The sequence below is a fragment of the Gymnodraco acuticeps genome, unplaced genomic scaffold (genome assembly GCF_902827175.1).
Source record: "Gymnodraco acuticeps unplaced genomic scaffold, fGymAcu1.1, whole genome shotgun sequence".
NCBI classification, from domain to species: Eukaryota; Metazoa; Chordata; class Actinopteri; order Perciformes; family Bathydraconidae; genus Gymnodraco; species Gymnodraco acuticeps.
Window position 1 is genome coordinate 1 of NW_022990125.1, and position 20568 is coordinate 20568.

A 20568-nucleotide genomic window follows, 5' to 3' on the forward strand; every position below is an offset into this window, starting at 1 on the left:
CCAAAAAAGTACTCTTTCTCAGCGTACCACTGAAACTGGTTTACCCTAACCCATGGAACAGGAAAATAAGGTCTGCATATGAAATGTGTGCCTATCTAAACAAATCCAATAGTAGGCTTACTAGCTTCTACAGGCTAAAGCAACTACAATCTCTCACCAGCTAAATACCTCGACAGTTAAATGCCATTTTACGTTTCATTACTATACGATACAGTATTTATTATCATTATAGTATTACTATTTCGGCGATTAGATAAATATCAATTATATTTGATGCAACTTTAGTTACATTTCCATGACTTTTCCAAAACTTTGGGAAAATATTGTTTTCCATAACTTTTCCAAGGCCTGGAATTAGCATTTTGAATTTCCCATGACTTTTCCAGATTTTTAATGAAGTAAGAACCCTGTACTGTGACTCAGCTTAAGTAGCCTTAGACTGAAATCACAAGGGGAACTCAGCACCTTGCTAGAAGGTTAGTGTCCTACTAAGGAGATGCGTTCAAGATAAATAAGGGCTTTTCATAGATCTACAAAGGTTCATCTTTTAGGTCCCCAAGGTGTTTGATGTCCACAGCTAGTTGTTCAGGTGAAAAAGGAATTATTCCAGTGTTGCCTCTCAACCAAATACATAAATCCTATTTATTTTCCCTGTGTGTCTTGAGACTAGCTCCGCAATGCTTTGTCTTTCAATAAAACAGAGACACATTGTCATCAGTGAAATTAAAATGTCCTCCAATTCATTGTTTACATTAATTCCAGTTGTGAGGAAGCTGGAAGAAAGATGGCTGTCATGCAGGGCCCAACAATAAGCTCTGCCTTTAGGAAATCTGGGGGGGATTAGTTTATATTCTGCTCTCTAATGAATGGTAATGAGGTAGGGGGTGAGGAAGGGAAGACTGATACTGTAGACATAATACCCATAATCCCTTCTTAACAGTAGAAACTGAAACTGAGCCAGTTTTCCGGGCCTTTACAATGGCTTCACTGCTATAGCATAACATCAGACCAATGCATGGTCATCGAGACTTATGTATCCGTTTAGTTTGAAACATTACAGTTTATTTGTATAGCTAGATATTCCCACTGTCTTTATAAAGACTAAAGGATAAGTCTGATTTTACACTGAAAGCCTTTTTTTTTTTTTTTCTGAAAACAAATATTCTGGTTAGTACTGAATGATTATTCTTAAAGGTTATTGAAGGATTTTTACATAAACTACTTACAAATAAATCTGTATTTTTAGTGGTTGTCAGGAATGCATCGATATAGATCAATGGCCAAAGAACAGGTTGTATGTGTATGTTTTTGGAAGACATACCACCTGTTTATGAAAATCGTAATCGGTTCTAGGCTCATTTTGAATATTACACTAGCAACACTTATTGCGGGATTGCTGGTGTCTTTCACCTGCAGTTTCAAGTCCGAGACCCCTCCTCTCTGCCTTACCCGCCTGGGTGTAATCCTTGCTGGGACTTTTTTAAAGGGACTGAGTGCAATTTCAAGTCTAATGCAATCACATCAGCAGCCAGCCACGTTACATAAAACACTATTTATGGCGGTCTGGGTCTCTTTTTCTCTATATCTCTTTCCTCTCTGAACATTTTGGCATAGTTCCTATCTTATACTTTATTTTAAAGTTGGCTCCGCGCCAGTAGCTGAATTCCAGCTATTTCTTAGGAGAGACAGAGGTCCTAGCCCTGGCCTAGCACTTTTAAGTAAAACATCACGTCCTTACAAGTGGACTTCTAAAGCTGTCCCTTGAAAAGCAATCTCACGTTTGAGGCGAGGTTTGCATATTCAGCACTCTAGCAAGGAGCAATATGAAGTGATAAAGAATCACTACAGAGTGATGTGAGAGTGGCATGAATGTGCATGGTGTATTGCTGTGCTGTTGTTCCTCCTTCCAAAGGCTCCTTGTTACTGAGGAGAAGAAATGGGTCAGAATAGTGTCAAGTTCATTCTGGCGTATTCTGTGACGGCTTGGCAGAAGAGAAGAAGACATGAACCGAGAGCTGAGAAGAGAAGACTGCTATGTTGCTAAAATAGCTGGTGACAAAAAGGGGAAATCTCTGTGGAAACCTGAAAATATCAAAAGGTAGCTTATTTTGAGCCGAAGGTGGAGAAACATGGGGGCACCCCTTACCTTGCCCCAAATTACACATGAAGCAAGAACAGAGAGGAGAAAGAGATCAGAAACACAATCACAACTATACATTAAAATCAAGCAAGATGCACAACTGCAGGAGAGAAGCAAGGCTGGGCAAAGATTCACATGAAGGTTCGGGCGGTAATCAAACCAAACATGTGACCTCTAATTCGAGACTTTCTAAGAAGCTTTTTCTACACATCGCATTTTGAAGGCCTGGACATAATTTAAGATACTATCACCCTCGTCCTGAATGAGGAAAGGGTGAGGTCAAGTAGATAGCGATTGTATTTGTGTGTAGGAATACGCAAGATAAGAGCGATGCCTCCAGGAAGCCAGTGAGGCTGATAGGGCGAAGCAGTCCGCTATTAATATTTGATTGGAGCCTAGTGATGGCTCGGGGACACAGAGAGGACTGTGGAGTCCCAGTGGGCCACAGAAACAAGGACACTGCCACAACTTCTGATTCCTTAGCTCAATGCTAGACTGTCATGTGAGGTCTTTTTTTGTTGTTGCTTTAGGCCAGCAATCATTCCTGCAAACCCAGTAAAAACGCATTATGTTGGGACGGGTTCACATATCTAAAATGTCCAAATATGTGCAGTGTTAAAAATACCTAAATCAAAAAAGTGGATGACAATGTTCTGAAACTTTTCTTTGGTTTACTAGCACACGCCTAAAAAATATAGTCTATTTTCCAAAACTGCTAGAGAAGCTACCTGCTAAGGATGACTAAAGATACCATGTGGTCTTGAGAGGTGCCGGACCAAGGAAACAGTAAATAAACATTAGATTTGTCAGGGGTGCAAAAAAAAGAAAAGACAAATGTGCTAATACAAGTAGCTATAACGCCTTAATATGGCAATGGCATCTCAGCGTTTAAAGTAAAAACAAATGGCTTAATGCAGCACTTTATATGCTATCCCAACGGTTCTATAATATGCGCTATGTCTGAACATAAGAGAGTTAGGTTATAAGGTACATTTAAAGTTCACAAGATGTTTAAAACAGTGAATACATCTAGTGGGAACATATGTATAAATGATGAGCTACATGTACAGTATGTGGCCTGGATGAGAGTTCATAGCTCAGTCAGTTGGCTACTATGGGTTATATCTCCACTGCAATACATTTAAATAGTAAAACAACAGCTTCAATAGTTGTGGACATCATGAGAGCCAGCCCAGCCTGCATCTCCCACAGTGTTCACCATGCCTCGCCCCCCCCCCCCCACTCGCTGGAGTGCATGCACCAGTTCAGTGCCCCATGCAGCATTCACTGACAGCTCGTGGGCAGCTCCATCCTTAAAGTGACAAGGGTGAACTTTCCAGTGTCATTGTCAGACAGAGAAAAGAAGAGAGGGGAAGAGGAGTGAGGGGGAAGTGCAATATGAAGAATGATGGAAAGTGAGACTGATGCTGGTGGAGTTATAGAAAAGTGACTTGCTAGAAAACTGTTACCAGAGAGGACAGCTTATAGGAAAAACAATGGGGTAAAAGTGGAGTGTTCATGTGACAGAGGTGAAGTGGGAGGAAGAAAGTTAGCAGAAAAAAAGCGAGACAGGAGAGCAGTTCTGTTAGGTCGAGGCCATGCTCTGTGGCTGCGTTGGGATGAATATGGGTGGGTCAGCGAGCCTATCAGATCGCAGACAGGAGGTGACACGTGTGCTGATGTGGAAAACGACAGCAGTAGTTGGGCTTCCATACATCAACATCGATTGGGCAAATGGAAAGTGAAATATTCACTAAAAAATTATCAAAGATGAATCACTGATTTATTTAAGTGGAAGAGCTTTTGCTAAAAATAGCAACCTGGTCACATTTGTTATATTTAGTTTAAAGGAGGTCTGAAATGATGGCTTTATCTATGATTAATTCCTACTGTCACTTTTATTGCATATTTTATAATTAGTTGTCCATCAGCCAACAGCTGAACAACACAAATCCTAGTTGACACTTTTCCCTTTATGATATTTTTAACATGTAACAATCCTCAACTTGTCTGAACTAAGCAACTGGAAAAACACTAGTTGAAATTAACTTTTTTATGATTTATCAAAAGGTTGTGTAAAGCCTGCTATATAGTCAAATGGAACCATAGCTAATGCTGCAGGTGATAAGTGAATGGAAGATGTGGTTAGTGAGGTGGTCATGCGCTGAGCCCCCCGTGCTGAGGAAGAAGAGGCAGAAAAGGGGGGAAATGGAAGGACCATAAAGTGTGAACGACAGGAACAGAGAAGGGTTAGAGGCGTGGCATGCCCTGTGTGCTCCACCGTGCTACCTTGTTCCATCAGGCCTGCGGCGGTGCCGGCAGCTGCAGCCACTGCTGCTGCTGCCACGGTGACCGAGGCTGGAGTGGTGGTCTGCCTGCTGCCCACTGTTAAGAGTCCAATAGCCAGTCAGTTGCAGAGCAGGGAGGAAAGGAAGGTCAGAAAGAGTTGGATGAGAAACAGGGGGAAAATGGAAAAATGGTGGAGTGAAATTTAGAAAGGGAGGGTTTGAGTCAGAGACAAAGCAGGTAGGTGGCAGGGTGAGGAAAAATGTAAAAAAGGTGAGGCGGAGACAAACATAATTTATGAGTTCATTAGGGGGGTTAATTAATTCGTATACACAACTAGAGACACAAAATCTGTCACGTATGAATCTGCTGCTGATAGAAGGATCACCAGAGAAAAATGTCAAGGAAAAACACAAATCTCAAATTAATTTGAGAAGCTTTGACGCTTGCATTTTGTCTCAAAGCATCCCTGGAAACAGTGTTAGAGTTAGGATGATGACAGTGATGAAGTTGCAGGACTTGGTCAATGTTGGTACATGTTAGATTTGTAGAGCTTGTTCACCTCTACAACAGTCAGAAATATGTTAAATGCATAACAGGCGGTCGTACTTTGTATTGAAATTAAAACATATTGTAGAAATAATAGTAAACTTTAATTTAAACCATGACCTTATCCTGATACATTTTGAATGCTACAAGATATAAACATGTGGATGGACATAGAAGCTCCCCTGTGTCAGCACAGGGACACTGATACACTGCTCTGTATAATGTATGATTCATGATGAGAGTACAGTAACTCGTTTATGTGCTAATGTAGTGTTATTAAGTTATGTATTTGTCACCTATTGACCTCACACTTCATAAGAGGAAAGAGAGAAAGGAGAACAAATGTGTTTAAGAACTTGACACAGCAGGGCCACACACCTGTGTGTGTGTGTGTGTGTGTGTGTGTGTGTGTGTGTGTGTGTGTGCGTGTGTGTGTGTGTGTGGTGTGTGTGTGTGTGTGTGTGTGTGTGTGTGTGTGTGTGTGTGTGTGGCCTAGCATTACTATACTTGTGGGGACCTAAATCTGTTTACACAGTCACGTAGGACTCCTCTCCCTTATGGGACAAATTGGAGGTTCCCATGAGGGTATCATTAATTTTAGGTTGAAGACTTGGTTAGGTTTAGGATTAGGGTTAGGGTTCAGGGTAAGGGTTTAGGGTTAAGGTTAAAGCGAGTAAGGGTTAGGTATGTGTTGGTTATGGTTAAGGTTAGGATAAGGTCTCCAGGAAATGCATGTAAGTCAATGTCAATGTCCCACTGACGTGATGTATACATTGGTATGTGTGTTGTGGGGGGGTGGTGTGTGTCCTCAAATTGAGAAAGTGCTGAATCAATAGAAAACTGTCTCCCCAGCTGTAACATCTCCACATCATAAAAGGTTCCGTAAGTAGAAGCTAAAAAGGTTAAGCGTGCTCTAGTTCTGTTAATATCATGAAGGATCTTCTCTTGCTGTGATCTCACTGAACAGGATATGCTCTAAATGAGACCAAAATAAATGTATTTAACAGCTATATTTTTTAATATACCATTTTGAATAAGTTGTACAAGACTATGCTTTGTATTATAACGGTCTAGTACCTCTAACCTGGATTACAAAGACACCAAAGGGAAACACTGAAGTTGCACTGAGATGAACTTTACATAAATATATATTTTACGGATCTATTGACCAAGGGAGACAATCGGTCTGTTACTAAATGTCTAATGTTACCAGTGTTTACGAGGCACATGCCACCATTTGGGCAGACATCAAGGATATTCTTGACATATATTTGAATATATGCTTATATTCAACAATCTTTCTTAGTACTTAATGTGTATTAACATATAACTGGCATGCAGCAAATACAATCCCAAAATGTTGCATGCGTAAATAACCTTTATATTGATGGATGTTGGTCCACTGATATAAATGGTAGAACAGTTCTACAAGATTGTGTTCAGGCAACACTTACCAGAGAAATTTCGAGAAACCAGCATGGTAGTAAGAATGGCCCCCTGAGAAGAAAACAAAAAAAAGTTCAAATGTAAACACTTTAACTAGTAACATAATCATTTTGAAGAATGTATGTGAATAGTTTTTAAGAATATGCCACATTTTTATATATCTTTCTATTCAAAGAATACTGTATGTTCCTGCATCATGGTCCCTATTTTAAATATCTTACATTCTTTTCCTTTTTCTCGTTTGCTCGGCAGTTAAATGTCTTACACTGCTAGTCCATGTTTTTCTAAAAATGACAAGACACAGACAACTGGTACATGCCAATGGCAGGTTGGTTGCATGTTGGTCACCCATTTGCTGGTATTTGAGCCATGCCAAGACTGGCCAAAAGCAGCATGGTAACAATGGTCTGCTCCAATGGCTGAGGTGTTGTATTTGCACACTGTCAGCAATAAATTGGTGAAGAAGGGAAACCAGGAATTGAGGATAAGTCTGGATCTAGACCACCTTTTTTAATAACTTTAAGCATATGCCATCTTCATAAAAAAAAAATATATATATGTTTTAAACAACAGGCCATGAATTTGTAGATCACCTTCTGGCAGTAACGCTTAAAGAATGAAGTAGAAATAAAAGAATAAAGTTATCCTTTTTATCCTGAGCTTATCAGAGCAGAAGTGGAAGATGTGGGGGAGACTGAGCAGCAATACAAACCTTGAGTTTCCTCTGGCGTTGAATTTCTTCAGGCACTCCACGTTCTCCTGCTGTGCATTCATCGACGCCACTGTGGACCGTTGCTGGGAGAAGGAAGAAAGAGAAAGAGGAGGAGAGAATGAGGCGGAAACACAGGAGGAAAGTTCATAAAAAGAAGAAGAAAGAAAACGACAAGATGAAATCAGTCACAAGTCTTTTCAATGCGTGCAGTAGATGTGTGAAAAATAATTGCTGTCTGATTGTCCATCTCCAGCAGGGGACACTTACGCAGACCCACGGGTGCTTGAGGGCCTCCTGAGCAGTGATCCTCTTGGCTGGGTTGATGGTCAGCATCTGGTTGATCAAGTTTTTGGCCTCAGGTGTAACTGTGTCCCACTCCGGGGAAGGGAACTACAAAGAGAAGCAGAACCACGTCTTCAAATTCAATGTGGAGCTGAAACGATCTGTTGAACAATCCATTCTTTGATGGACAGAATTAATCATTATTTTGATCATTAAATCCTAATTTGTCATCAAAGATGCCAGATATATGCCGGTTCTAAATGTGCAGGATTTCTCTGCATAATATCATTTCATATGAAATATCTTTGAGTATTGGACTATTGGTCCGAAAAAAATAGCAATCTGAAGACAAGACTTTGGGCACTGGGAAAATGTATCCAATCAAATCAATAAAGACACTGATGCTGGTTACTACTGTTAATCAGAGAATTTCAATGGTGCTGGAATCTGGCAAAACAACAATTTTACAATAACTAAACCAAAAGGTTTACATGAAAATGTTCATTATTACTGTAATAATATCGTTATTATCCAGCTGCTTTTGAAATATTCACAATTACGAACAGCACTTTTAATGTTCATTTTTTAGATGCAAGTTTAAATCTTTTCACCCTCCAAACATTGAAAGACAATCGAAATAAGTCCTTTGGCACTTCTAGATGTTGAAATTCTGTTTGATCTAACATAGGTAATTGCAGAACCATTCAAGCTTGCATTTAAAAGTCAAGAACGCTCCCCTTGGTTTGCTATTTCTTAGACTTTGTTGTCACCCAAGTCATCAAATCTGAATCAGTTACTGAATGTGCATGTTTTTGTTTTTAAATCATATATTAAACATGCAAATACAAGCGAACCAATCAGAGCAGACTGGTCTCTGGTTTCAGACAGAGGGTGAAAAGAGGTTCTTTGCAGCAGTATGAGAAAAATAGAGACCTTTTTGAACATTAAAGCGTGTAAACATGTAACAGTAGAGCAGAGTCCTGCTTCGCGGGTGTTATTTTTTCAAACGCTTTTTTCTGGGTTCGGTTCTGGGTAAAACAAAGATGATTGCATAATAAATATATTTATATATAATAAATATATTTAAATAATAATAATTTAGTTTAATGTTTAAATCCTCAGACCTCTCCCCGCGGGGCCGCGCATAATTATAACCTCTGCAGCGCATCAATCTGCTGCTGAGCACGCCACATTCGAAATGGCTGAGGTGAAGGTGGAACTCGGAGAATACAGCATTTTCAATAACACTTCCTCAAGAGCGAAATCCATCCAATTGATAGTCCATGCTTTGAACATGACAGCCACTGTGCCCCCCTGTGTATGTTTTTCAACAACATCTAAAACCTAGTCCAAGCTCGGCCCCGGACAATTTCTTTTGGAATTCTGATCCCATACTGTTGTGTTCAGGCACAAATGTCGAAGTCTGTTCCCTGAGCCCAGAATCCCTGCCAGAGAATCAGTCCGCCTGTCTCTCTCCATTTGACATGAACTTAAATATGATCTAAGGTGAGCCTCCCTCTCTTGCAACCCCTGAAATATGAATGAGGCGACTGAGTTATGTAAGCACATCCAAAAACGAACGGGGGCAGTGGGAGGAGAGGGTATTACAGCAGGAGGGGAGAAATAAGAGAGCAAGAGAGGAGAGGAGACTCACATCGTAAGCCCCCGCCTTGATCTGCTGGTACAGCTTGTGCTGGTCCTCGTCCCAGAAAGGAGGGTAACCCACCAGCAGGATGTAGAGGATCACCCCTGAGACATGAGCAGAAACATATAGGGACACAAACACACACACACACACACAGAGAAAACGTGTTAGAAAATGTGCTTCAGTATGTTATTTTGTGTGTACAATTATCAATGAAATACCATAGTGTATGTAAAGTGTGTTTCTCTGTACAACTCACCGCAGGCCCAGATGTCCACAGGTTTGCCATATGCCTCCTTCCTCAAAACCTCAGGGGACAGATACCCCGGTGTGCCAGCAAATCCTGCAGATAACACACACACACACAAAATGGATTGATTGTGACTCAAGGCACCATACAGTATGTGCTATCCTTAGATAAGCTTGTTTAGAAAGCAAGATAGTCTTCCTGTTACCATGACCTATTCATCCATACAGTGGACTGAGATCTAACAAGAAGATTCAAAGCTCGAAGATCTTCTTGACTTACTGCACCTTGCTTGACCTTTATGATCAGAGTTTGACATCCTTAAAAAAAGGAAAAGTGCACATATCCTTAGGGGAAGTGAACAAAGAGCATTAATGAATGACCATCGTTGGTACCAGATCGAAATGGGTTCACCTCTTATACCAAAGTTCTGATAAAGTGTTTTCTCCGAAGACAAACTGGGCCATTTTGTTGTAAAAAGGACGGAGGTCTGATTTCAGTACAATACAAGCTAGGGTGTCACCAGCAATGTCAGTTCGAATGTATAAACTAAGTGTACATTTTCTAAGGAATGCATCCTAACATCACAACTTAAAGCATGAATAACAATTTATCATAACTATATACTATATACTCAGGCTGGACCCTCTATTACTCCATTACCCTTTATTATATGTAGGTCTTTGTTCCTTTACCAAGTATTTAACATACATTCGTAAGCCTAACCTCTGACAGGAAGTGAACTAATTAACTGAGCTTTAAGTAACTCCTGTATCTTCTGTACCTACCAAACCAGGCCTGCTGATCCCCCTGCACCTCAATGGCCAGGCCAAAGTCGGCCAGCTTCACTGCGGCATTCTTACATTTGCTGGCTAGGAGCAGGTTCTCTGGCTAAAGTGGGAAGAAGGAGATAAAGGAGATCACCAAACATTTTTGAAAGGAAGGTTGGGGGCAAAACAAATTAACACTGTCCAAATGGGGGAAGATAGCTGTTCATGCACAATGTTTGTAATTGGGTTAATTAAGTTATTATCATCACACACATAAAAAACATACATACACACATGGACATAGATGTCACTTAAATTACTTGTTTGAACACATAAAATAAAAGTTAAACCAATGCATTTTTGGCCTAACTTTTAATGTACTCTTTAGCTCACAAAAAGCTGCAGTGCTTTCTTGTCCTAGCCTCATGTGGTGTGCTGTGGTCTATAGGCTCCATCTCTATGGCCCAGATAATGCGTTCAGCCTCATTATTCTCTGTCAGAAGAGGGCTCTAATAATGGGCTGCTATTCCCACTGGCCCTGCTCATTTTGTCTCTCGACATCTCTCTCAACTCTCACTTAATCATTGCCTCTGTTACTGCAGCTGGTAATCTCTAATGACAAATAAAGCATTCTGGTGGAAAATATTAACACAAAATAATAAGTGTTAATAAGTTCTTTGACTCTTCCCATTACCATACCATTACGTTCAGCCTTTGTTTAACAGAAACTGCCAGACATGGTTATCATCTGCAATCCCTGATTGTGTTTTGCACCCTTTTTAAATGCTACTACCTATTTTTTATCAACAGTAACACCTGCATTCATTGCACTTATACTGATGTGCATTTAAATTCATGTCTAATAATTTAAGTCCACAATATGTGTTACTTGTAAGAGGGACTTTACTGCACACCTTCTGATTCCTTCTCTCCCCTCTTTTCCCTCAGCTAATTTGTGGTGCCAGCCCGTCTTAGTCAATTACTTAGTAGGTTTGCTAAGAAATTCTTAGTTGACGAACACTGATATGTTGATTTAAACAAACTCAAAATATTCTTGGAAATAATTAATTCTGCATTAGAAATTATTACAATGACTAATAGACTAAAGAAATCTTGGTCGAGGATAGCATCGCCGATTTGCAAGAATATATTGCATGCGCTTATAGCATTTGAGCCCATGTATAAAAGAAAGGGAAATAAGTGATAGAGACTTAAGTTAGCAAACCGGTAATCCTGAGGTTCAGCAACCTTGCGTCATAATGTTCTCTGAGCTCCACCATTTGGCTAGGCTTTGCCCCTTTCTGAACGAGGGAGGTAGAACTTGCCAACACTGCAGCCGTAAGATAATCAGCGGAAACTAATGTGGGTGGAAATTCTGATGAAGCATGCACTTCCATCGTAAAGGTGCATAAACGCAACCCAATACGTGCACATCACCATGACTTTTTGATACAAGCGCTCCATCTCTTGAGCACACACATACACTCAGACATGCCCACACAGAGAAGCTGATGACAAGGTTTGGGTGAAAGGCAGAAAGATGGAAGGTTACATAGGAAAGAGAAAGCTGTTTTCGAGAGCAGTTCATGCGTGGGTGTTTTATATGAAATGATTCTCCTCTTTCTTTCATTCCGTTCATTTATATGTCGGTAGAGGATTTGGCGCTGCTGTGGTTTTCCTACTAAATCCTTTAAATAAGTGGAAGAGATGTGTGTGTGTGTCTAGATTAAAGACAGGGATATATTTTCTTTTACAATGTTTACACACTATTGCGAACCAGATACCTTTAAGAAATGCCTTAAAAAAACTATTTTGGAGTTTTTCTATAACATTTCATCTGATATGTTGCTTAACACTAGTAGCATCATGAGATGTTGGAAACCTTATGATTCAAATCCCAGCTCTAACTTAATTAGTGTGTCTATTAATGGAACTTTCATTACATCCATTACTTGTGTAGACTCAAAATAATGACCTTCCTGAGAAATACTATTTGCTGTACTTTCTAAACATTGTAGAGCTAGCACACATGTGTTTGCTGTGTGTTGTCATCTTATTTATCATAACGCAATTTCTAACTCAAGCGATCTTGTCACCCAGGCTGTCCTCAGTCATCACACTGTGACCTATTGCATGAAATGCTCTCCGACGCTTGGGTATGAAACCAGATAGGCGTGTCGGCTAAAAAAAGAATTGGCCACAACAGTTCTGATAAACACAACACGGCTTTGCTGGAATGCTTGGACTGACATTTGCATAAAGGAGGTCTACTCAACAAAGGGCATCATGCAAAACCAGATGTGAAATACAAGCATGCACATATACTGAGACATGGCGGCGAGAGGACTGGAGAAAGGTTGTTTTGTATCCGTTTGGAAACAGATTCACACATAGTTCACTATATTTGAGGAGCTGCTTTGTTATTGGGAAATGTTTCCACAACAAAAAGCAATAAGCCACATTTAAAACACTAACAGACTTAAAGAGCCTGTGACACGAGTTCCCCCCATCATCCAAACCCATCAATTTGAGTAAATATTGTCCCCTTGAAAACCGTTACTGAACTGATTTTGGATATTTGTACTTTGATAACCATTAATCTGCCCTTCAATGTTGACCATGTTGATTCTTCAAGTCCCGCCAAATTATGTGTGACGTCATTGCGGGCACAGCGCTCCAGCTGCACCGTTCAGGATCCCAGCATCTGCATGTAAACACACAGCAGCAAGCGATGACAGCGATGACAGTTTAATTTTGAACGTGTCTGAGAGCTCATATGAGGCTGAAGGATCAGTTTATGTTGTATCTGTTAGAAGTTTAGGAATTAGGTGCGTCAATATGGGCGATCATACGGTCATGTAGCCAGTGGGACTAAAAATCATCCCGGGACTCTCGACCGGCCCACTTCGGTACCGCTAGTAAGTTGTCAACGGGGGGATGTCAGGGGCGGCGGGTGCTGTAGATAGTAAATGTAAATATGTAAATATTTGTGTCACTGCATCCTGGTAAAATACAAATATAATGCAATGTCTGTGTCTTTGACATTAGCGCTGCCAGCCACCTGTGCCCTGTACTACGAAGCCAGTTCAACAGACCCTGGATATGTTTGAGTAACAAACAAACTAACAACGACAAACTAACAAACGAGATCTCGCTAAGCGGTCCTACGACGCTGGTTATCAACTCGGTAAATCAAGCCAGGGTTTCTCTCTCCAGCTGAGAGCGCGTTCACGTCTAAGACACGAGTGGATCTGACTTTAATTACATTTGACTCGAGTGTTTCGTCAACATAATGTGTTGCTTAAAATAATACTTCTCTTCTGCATACAGTATGTGACACTGTGAGTGTTGCACGGGCAGATACGGCTGGAGAAGCTGACTCAGATAAGGAAATATATGATATATTATGATATTATATGATCGATGATCTGATTGATGATGTAATATGAATGATAAGTGCGACACGTCGGCGTCTTCTCTGCATACGGCAGTTTAAACTGTATTTCCTTTATCCTGTAATATGACTTGAGAGATGTAAACTCCGCACACTGAGCTTTGATTGGTCAGCAGGCGGTGCTTTCACTGAGTTGATCTCTTTTCTATAGACGCCGGAGGCGGGCAGCGTCAGGTAAAAAAAGTTATTTAGCCTTCCCAAACCTGAGCCTCACGCGCCGCCTATGGGGGATGTGCTAGTGACTTATCCGACCGGCCCACTTCGGTACCGGCCCATCGGGATTCGTCCCGATGGCCAGTCCGCCACTGCACCCAGCCCAGGTAAACTGTCAACGGGGGGAGCCTCGCTGCGGGGAAACAGTGGACCTAGTGTCCCGATCGGAGTGGGAATAATAATAATAATAATCCGTGCATTTTATCCATTAATTTCCCCAACATTGTGGTAAAAAACCACACGTTTAATCCATGTTGGTGTACTACAACTACAAAAAGCATCGGTTTGTTTTCTCATCAGGAAATGCAGACCGGCTCAAACAAACGATTTTTAATCATCATCCTCACGATCATTTAATGTATCATATGTTCGCCGAATTGACATGAAAGCACTAATAAATGTAGTTTCATCCACTTGAGTTTACAACTACAAAAATAATCGATTTGTTTTTATATCACATCCCACGGGAGGAAATTCAGTAGCTCTCACTACCGATTTGTAATCCTAATGTAATCATCATCTTCACCACGATCATTTATGTTTATGTTCGCCGAATTGACATGAAAGCACTGACAAATATGAATATACTGTAGTCAACTTCATTAAAACGTTATTAACGTGCCTAAACTCAGTAATTCACCATTTCTACGCATGACAACACACTTTGTCCGTGTTTGGCTCTCTCGCCGCACAGTGAAGCGTTCCCGCATTGACGTCACTTCCGGCTTCCCCCAAAACTTCAAAATGAGTCGAAGGAATTTCCCCGCGATGTTCGAAATTATTGATATTTATCGGAACGGTATCGCACCTTCTTTTTTAAACTGACGGTTCGAGATTACTAGTAGCCCAATATTTCATTGCACAACAGTTGTTGGGATGCTGTCACAGGCTCTTTAAACAAAACAATCTTTTGGTTTCTAGTGAATAAACAGTCAACACAAATAAATACAACTATGAAGCAATCCTAACTTGTTACCAGTTCAAAATGTTTTCCAACCCTATAAAGAGTGTTTTATGTCTAATATAAGTCACCACATGGCAGATTACAGAAAATGAGCTGTCCCATTTGAAACACTGACAGTCCAATCAAAACCCAAGAGGGTGTGTAATGTTCAATATGCAACACAATTCTCTGACAGAAAGTAAATTGACCAGAGGTTAGATTAAGTATCCTCCTAAATCATCTTGGATTGATCAATCAACAAAAGAAATGGGCCGGCTATGCAATGACAAGAACCTTTTCTAGAAAGGGAACAGAGCAGCTGCATTGGTCAGTTAGTAACAAGATTGCATGCCTGAAATCTCCACAGACTGGGGTGGAAGTGGTGTTCACAGAACAGATAGAGAAGGTGACTGCACAGACTGGAGGCTGGGTATGGCCGGGCAGAGCCAGACAAAAGGTCACCGGTAGTATTTGACAGTCTCATGTTGATCGCCACAAAGCTGTAGGGACCGTGAGTGGGGAGAGCAGCTTAGGCCAGACTCTAAATGGCTTTCTTACCGCCCAACCAACTATTGTGTATGCCTACATTGTATTATATAAGGTTACAAAAGGAGACATTGTATTTCGGAATTCAGGGGGAAGGAGATGATTCATCCCTCTCGATGTCCTGAGGCTTTGTAAGTGACACACAAACATTACAGACATTCACATGTTTTTTTACATTACAAATATTAAAGCACACTCCCAAGGGACAGCAGGATGACCCCCATCACTCACCTTCAGGTCCCGGTGCACCACGCCCATTTGATGGCAGTGAAGCACTGCCTCCAAGATCTGCTGGATGCAATGACTGCATGCAAACACCAAGGGGGGCGCATGTTAGTCTGAGCAGCGCTACAATCCCGTGCACAGGCCAAGGGCGGGGAGGGTAAATTGGGGGGGGTTATGATGGAGGAGTGGGTAAGGGGTACAACAGGATTTGAAAGGGCTCTTATGTTGCCAGCTGTGACACTCTCAGATTTGATTAGCTACAGCCAAACCACAGCTAAGCACACACCCAGGACTACACAAGGCAATCAGGGTTCAATAGCTTCTAAAAAGTGACATTGCTAACAACTGTGGCCCAAATATAAGGCTTACTTTAAAGTACATTTTATGTATCACCAATTTATGATGTGAATCCAATATAAAGCTTAAAAAAAATGGGCCGTTATCTTGTTTGAGCTACTGTGTTTAGCATGGAGCCTATAGTGCAGAAGATGTCATTAATGGCTTTGACTTTTTGGGGGGTTCGCTGTAGACCTGGGTTTGACTTGGTTGGCCTGGAAGTGCATAGCTGTTTTGTCTTTTATACTCTATTCTTCGTAGATGAGGATATCCAGGGACACACTCATCTCTGACAGATATTTCACTGGATTCTAGATGCCCCACCTCCCTGCATGTTGTAGTCTGCAGGCATTAGGTGATGACAGAGGGTGTGAGAAGGTGGGAAGGAGTGAGTCATTGTGCAATTAATAACATTTAAAAGATGTGTCTGGGATGAATGCCATGTCCACTGGCCTCTGCTGACAAGAGCTGTCATTCTGATGTCAGATACCGGACACTAAAAATTAAAAGTTAAAAACTAAGAGTGATGCGGAGTAATGACGGAGTCTTTGCAGATATTTGAGCGGGGAACAAAAGCCCCTATGTGGCGTTGTGTGTGTGGACAGAAGCTTGTGTGTTTCCTGTGCACTGACAAAGTTCAGAGTGAGGGGGGTTGTGTTTCACAGTTTTGTATTTCCGAATATGAGTTGCAGCTTAAGAGAAGCTTATGGATGATAGAAAAAAATACGCTCTCTTGATCTTTCCACCTACACTTTTAGAAATGATGTGTAATGCCTATTTTCTGCAATAGTGTGGAAAATGAAGGATATCTTTAGAGGTAGAATTAGATGAGCCTTGTGGGGGAGGAGGTTATTACAAGTCATTTGCTCAATGACTTTCACAACTTAAACGTAAATACAATATTGAGTTTTTACTCACTTCACGGATGATTCAGGCAATGAAGACGTGCCATAGTTAATACTTATACATACTTATTACTTTGATTACTGCTTTGAAAATGATGCGCAGTCATTGATTAGCACCTTATCACAAAAATACCCTTGCCGTTTGGCAGTGTCTTTTAAATTTAAACACTAGGCTAAGCACTTATTTTTGAAGTTGTAAATAATCTTGTGTTTTTTTTACAGACAGAAATAGGTCTAAACATGGAAAACTGCCAGAATGCTGCTCTAGGCGGGCATCGCCTGTGTGTGACTGACAGGCCATTACTATGGTTTGGATTATTTACGTTGTCTTTTTGATTTCGTCTGCATCCAATATAAAGGCCCTTCCATTCTGGCACCTGGACTAACAGCTATCTAAGGTTATCTCACAATCTAACCATTTAAACGTTGAAATAACAAGTAAACTAGCTGCCTAACAATTAACTTGAGCAGTCTCAAAGGCTGACTTACAGTAGTCGTTTTCAATTAAGGAAGAGTCTGGACTGTCAGTCTGCTAGATTTTATAACATAAGAGAAAGCCAAGAACATGGAGAGAAATAGAGAGAAAGGAGAGCAAGAAGAGAACGGAGGAGCGAAGAGAGAGAGGAGAGAGGAGAGAGAGAGAGAAGGGAGGAGACTGAGAGCAGAGAGAGAGAAAGAGAGAGGAGAGGAGAGGAGATAGAGAGAGGAGGAGGAGAGAGAGATGAGAGAGAGAGAGAGAGGAGAGCACACGAGAGAGAAAGGAGAGCGAGAGAGGAGAGAGAGAGAGAGAGATGAGAGAAAGGAGAGAGCAAGAGAGAGAAAATGTAGACTGGCATGGCTGTAAAGTTCAGGACTATAAATTGAGAATCCTGTGCTCTTGGTTTCTAAAGGTCTCACCAATAAATATATACTTGGCAAGTGGTCATGTCTACAGTGTGTGTGGGTGTGTGTGTGTGTGTGTGTGTGTGTTGTTGTGGGTGTGTGGTGTGTGTGTGGTGTGGTGTGTTGTGTGTATTTGTCACGTTGCATGTAGTGGGGCTAATGGGACTTCCATCTATGGAAATGGAGTGTATGGTCTCTTGCACCCTCACTCACACATGTGCCTGTGTGTAGGTATGCAGTGCAGATCAGTGTGTGTGTGTGTGTTGTCTATCCTTCCCCCACTTTGTCAGCTGTTGAGCTCTGTAACCAGCAGGGGTGAAATCCTGTGTGTGTGTGTGTGTGTGTGTGTGTGTGTGTGTGTGTGTGTGTGTGTGTGTGATTGTGTGTGTGTGTGTGTGTGTGGTGTGTGTGTGTGTGTGTGTGTGTGTGTGTGTTGGAAGGAAGTTGGCCATGCTGCAATCAATATTTAAAAGATAAATTCTGTTGTATTCCTGTTCACTCTATATAACAAGTAGGCTTTTATCCACACTGTGTATACATGTTTTTACTTTGTAAGTATGCAATCTGCTATATAAAGTGTTTGTTTCTGTTTCAGTTTGTTGCTTTACAGTATTTCCTTCAAAGAGAAACAGAATAATAAGGTCTCCAGATCACAGCCACTATGGGACTTTTGATAACGTTTTTAACATTGATGTTCTTGAAAAAACTTGACAGAATGACAAAAAATGCACCTATCATATTTCTTGAATTGTAAATTTTTTAGCAAACTCATAGCTGTGTTATAGTTCTTAAAGTCTGTTTGTCTGAGGTTGTTCTATACGTGCGGAATTATTAGCAGCACACACGTGAAATGTGTTCAGTGACAAATCGTGAAATGACCTGATGTAGCGGTTGCAGATTTTGTGTGAGTATTAGTTATCTCTCATATAATACGTATACAAATACCTGCCAACTAAAAGTAAAGAATTACATAAATGCTTCAGAGCTCATTCGAACGTTGGTTTTATTATATTCTGTAGTCGCTGAACATAGATTTTACTTATGCTTTCTTTCGAGATCAGTGTGACCAATACACTACGTTATATTTAATAAAATCAGATATCAAAATGTGTCCAACTGCTACTGTAATTCTGTCTAAAGAATGGAGAAAAGTTAAAATCCTAGAAATCTATTCTTAGGTTAATTCAGGGCCAAAGATAAAGCTTAACAATACATCAAAAAACACCTCGGAGATGCTTATAAGATAATATTCCCATAAAAAGATTTGTTTTATAGGTAGCGCACTTTGTTTGTCTTCTCAAAAACAGCTCTATAAAGATACTGTTGATGTTAATATTAGACTGTATTGAAAATAGAGAGATCAATACAATACATTAATAACTCGGAGCAAGAGAGGAGGCGGGAGAACAAAACAAAAAAGAAGAAATCAATAAAGACAACAATAAATATAACTGTGGCTTCTTTTAACTAGCCTGGTGGGAGAAATTGATGGCTGTAAGGGCATGTGTTAACACTGGATATGTATTACACCTGTGTGTGTGTGTGTGTGTGTGTGTGTGTGTGTGTGTGTGTGTGTGTGTGTGTGTGTGTGTGTGTGTGTGTGTGTGTGTGTGTGTGTGTGTGTGTGTGTGTGTGTGTGTGTGTGTGTGTGTGTGTGTGTGTGTGTGTGTGTGTGTGTACAAGGCTCATTGATTGATTGATCTAGTTGTCAGTGCAACAGGAGTTTGTTATAATGTAGTGAAAATGATGGGCGGAGGGCATATGGAGCAGGGGGACGGGTGGATCAGGCCAGGATCCTTCAATTAAAATAATAACATATCAAACAATAAAACAGCAAAAAAGGAAATACAAGTAGCATAACAAGAAGACAAGTCGGACAGGCGGGACATTAGACACGACACGAACAAACGAGACGGAGGAGGGGGAGGGGAGGGAGGAGGAAGTAATTAAGGAGGAAAGGAAAGGACAGGGACGGAGGAGGGAAAGAAGTCGGGATGCAGATGCTCCTCACATATACTAACCTTCAGGTCCCTGTGCACCTATGTCATGTTGGTGAATGTGATGGACACTGTCTAGAATCTGATGGATACAGTGACTGTGAAGACAAAACAGAGTGGAGGAGGGGTGGAGGGGGGGGTGAAGGTGGAGAAAAATAGGATGCCAGGTGAACAGAAGTGACGGCCAATGCAAGGTGAATGAGACAAAGATAAAGAACAGAGGTTTGCAGTTGGTTGGATTAGTGGAGAAGGGACATTGTTCAGAATAAATGAGAAGGAGAAGAAGAGGTGAGGTACGATTGATGCAGATAGAGATGTTGGAAGGGAGGGGGTATATGCGGGTGGAGGAGACAAAAACATTTGGTTTTGCTTTTTAGACATGATGAGAAAACAAGAGCAGCCACAGCAGAAACATCTGCCAGACAAAAATCACCACTGACAAAGGAAGAGAGGAGAGGAGTAAGAGGAGAGGACAAAAACCAAAAGAAAAAAGGTGAGAGGGAAGATAGGATGCGTTTGAAGAGCAGAGAGAGATCATCATTTATGAAATAAATAGAACGCGTATAGGATGACACTGAATCATAATCGACTAGTGGGCTGATGCCAGGCTATTTTTCCATCACTGAAAGGAAAGCACATCACCCTGTGCATAGCGAGGGATACATGTACCTCTATTGTGAGTGTGTGAACATTTAGGCTTGGTGCAATGAGAGATTGTAATGTTCACAATATGTGACTAATAGCAAAGAGACGGGCAGCCTGCAGGATCCACGCCCACAGTGTCTAGTTAGTGGGTGGACTGAGAGAGAGGTATACTGTGTATGTGCATGCTTGCTCAGTACACAAATGCAGAGGAAAATATGAAATGTAACCAAAGGTATATGCGAATTATAGGCCTTAAACCTGTGAGGAAGCATTGACTGTATTATTTTTTTATCTTAAACTCTAATCTTTATATAAAGTCCCTCTGGAGGGAACGTTGAGCTTTTA

General features: G+C 40.9%; 1 pseudogene; it reads right to left on the reverse strand.

Annotated features, from left to right (window-relative positions):
- Window positions 1-49: 49 nt before the first annotated feature.
- The window catches only part of LOC117546440, a 58139-nt pseudogene continuing 37620 nt past the window's right edge, over window positions 50-20568 (reverse strand).